At 41.9% G+C, this 2500-nt stretch overlaps 1 protein-coding gene across 1 annotated transcript in view; it reads left to right on the top strand.

Moving 5' to 3' along the window:
* The first annotated feature begins 777 nt into the window (after positions 1-777).
* LOC126576924 (protein dachsous) overlaps positions 778-2500 on the top strand; it is a 67009-nt gene continuing 65286 nt past the window's right edge. The window contains exon 1 of the mRNA XM_050238242.1: positions 778-830. The gene's annotated coding sequence lies outside the window, so the exon portion shown is untranslated. The remainder of the gene's footprint in view (positions 831-2500) is intronic.

The raw sequence follows: 2500 nt of genomic DNA, 5'->3' as shown, positions 1-2500 counted from the left end.
ACACATGAGACGAGAGAGAGAGAGAGGGAGGTACTGCGTGCGTGGTCCCATCGTCGCCGTACCGTCGCGAGAAGAGAAGCAAAAATGAAGAAATGGAATGTAAAGTGTGATTGTTTCGGCCGTTTGTGTTTCTGATTCACGGGTTTTTCTCCATCCACGGCCATTTCCCCACGTATCCTCACACATTTTGCTCTGTATCGAATCGAATCGCGAAGCCTTTTGCGCAAGTGCTACCTACCTAAGAGAGCTAACTCGGCAAAGTCTGTGCCGGCAAGATAAAAATCGATCGCTAGCAAATGGCGCCTGCAACATTGTGAGTTGCGAGCGATTCGAGTGCGTTCTCGGCTGTGCGTTTCCCGATAAATGGTGACAAAAATTCGTTCGTTCGATCCTGGCAGTAGCTCCGGCTGTATCAGCTGCTTCCGACAGCAGCAGTTCAGGCACCGGTAATAATCTTTAACCCTGTTTACCTTTGGCAGTTAATGACGTACAGCCCATCTGTGTACGTGTTGAAAGTGGTTTGTGCAAGTGTTTCTTTTAAAAAGTTATCCAAAGTCGTTTAAATTGAAATGCGAATAAATGTGCTCTCTTGATGTGATGTGATGTGACGGGCCATGAATAAATATGGTGACCTGTAGAAGAAGTGAGTATCAGTGAGAGGTTAAGAAATGATAAAGGTTGATTGAGATATAAAAAGGGAAATAAAACAGTGCTTCGATCGTAGTGATTATGCCTGGAAAATAGCGAAAGATCGTACCCAGGAGTTGATTGCTTTCAAGAGTGCATTCCTTAACGAAAAAGAAAAGGTATAAAAGTGAATTTTAATCAAGGTAATTATACTCTCTGAAATAACATTAGTTAACATCCAAAATACCAGTAAAACTCTGCATAATATTAGTGATAAATGGCATAGAATGGTTTCCCGTCGATGTTTGATTGACTTTATTGCAAACATTTAAGTAGGCTACGCTAAGTTTATACACCTGTTACTTTTTCTCGCTTGAGGGGGGACTTTGATATTTTCGGCCCAAAAAATGACCCGTTTTTGACGATTTTTTGTGACGTAGCCATTTGATTTTATTTTTTCAATTAAATGGCGTACTGATCTATAACTTTTGAAGAATATTTGGTACTGTTTTGAGCAACATTCATTAAAAGATTAATCTATGACATCAAATTTTGGTAGGCATGTCGTCGAAAAGGTACTTTTTACGGTGCCCATCGTAGCGACATGACGGGTCATCTGAAACATACAAATCGATATTTGTTAGAAAGATTATAAGTTTATCTAGGTAGCCCGCGAGAGTTTTTGTTGATATTCCTATTTTTCGAGTTTTGGCAGATTTTTGAAGTTCGTCGTTCGTCAAACGGGGTTCGTCGCTTAGAAGGCAAGTCTTTTGAATCGCACCAAAATCGCCTTTTTTTTGATGGCTCATAGCTGCGTGATGGGTCGTCATAAAAATACAAATGGATACTCGTTTGAAAGATTATAAGTTTATACAGCTAACCCCGCCAAGTTTTTGTTGAATTTCTTATTTTTCGAAGAATTTTTGAAGTTGAATAACTGATGCTTTATGCTATTCGGCCAAACAAAACGAGCTTTACATAATTGTTTAAAAAAGTATCAACAATTTTAATGATATCTCGTCGGGACTACCTGGCAAAAAGATTGCAGATTATGTGTTAAAAATTTCAAATCGATTGGTCCAGTAGTTTCTACGTTACGATGGGCACCGACTATGAAAATGCTCTTCGAAGTAGCGAGCTGCATGGAGCTTTGTATGAAACGCGGATTTAAAAAATCTCTAACTTTTTCAGTTTTGCTTCGATTGATCCAAAACTTTTACACAATACTCTTGAAAGGGTCAGCTTTCAGGGAAAAATATTAAAAATATGTGTCACAAAAAAAAAATAACTATCGAAGTACCCCCTTAAGTGCTGCCACTGCATTGGCTTAGAAAAAGTAAAAAACATGGCCTCTGATCGTTTTGACAACCAGTCATAGGTTACTACAGAACCGAGATGAAAAACAATGCAGATTTGCTAAATCCGCACAAAAACAAAACAGAAAAAATGGTTGCCTATTCGAACGATCGGCAGCGGCATGCAGCGCTATCGAAAGTAAATCCATTCGTGGCCATCGATGATGGCCACAGAAGAACTTGTTTGGTGTTTTTTTTTGTAGCCACCGCCGGTGCTGCTGCCCGAGCTCCATTGACGTGCACTGAGCTATGAATTCCGGGTGGGAGACCTTTGTACGTCGTACGCGGCCCTTAATCGACGTACGCGAGCATTCCAGCCGCAGTAGTGCAGCCGGCGCGCTGCGATGTCGAGAGCGTCGCACTGCACTGCACTTGCACTCCACGAGTGCCCACCTGCAGCAATTCAGCGGCCGAGGTTTTGCCTTTTACTACTTTGGCTCTATTTGTTTAGCGACGACCACGACGGGCTGACTGGCCGCTACCACCGCGCACCGCCGAGCCACGCAGTGATCGTACAT

This window comes from Anopheles aquasalis, chromosome 2 (genome assembly GCF_943734665.1).
Source record: "Anopheles aquasalis chromosome 2, idAnoAquaMG_Q_19, whole genome shotgun sequence".
Lineage (NCBI taxonomy): Eukaryota > Metazoa > Arthropoda > Insecta > Diptera > Culicidae > Anopheles > Anopheles aquasalis.
This window is presented reverse-complemented; position numbering and strand designations above follow the sequence as displayed.